The following is a 350-nucleotide window of genomic DNA, read 5'->3' on the forward strand; positions in this document are numbered from 1 at the left end:
GGTGGCTGGTGGCCGCTGACAGCCACGTCGCTCAGCGCCTCGTTATCGAAGGTTAATTGGATTTTGCAGATGTACTCGGTGCATTAGGCAGGAGCTCAGTCCATGAGCACCCAGCCCCCGCTGCCCTACAGGGACCCCTGCCCACCTCAGAGGGATTAATAGGGCACTCCTATCCACCCTGCCCGATCTAACAGGGACCTCTGTCCACCCTGGGGGTCCCCTGCCTCCCTTGGGGGGTCCCTAATTCACCTGACGGGCGTAGAGGTGGGGGGAGCTAATGTTGCTGCCCTGCACCACTGCGGCCATGAGCGTGTCCAGCCTCAGCCCAGCCTCGCTCAGCCCCCGCGAGG

Source organism: Geospiza fortis, unplaced genomic scaffold (genome assembly GCF_000277835.1).
Source record: "Geospiza fortis unplaced genomic scaffold, GeoFor_1.0 scaffold1695, whole genome shotgun sequence".
Classification (NCBI taxonomy): Eukaryota; Metazoa; Chordata; class Aves; order Passeriformes; family Thraupidae; genus Geospiza; species Geospiza fortis.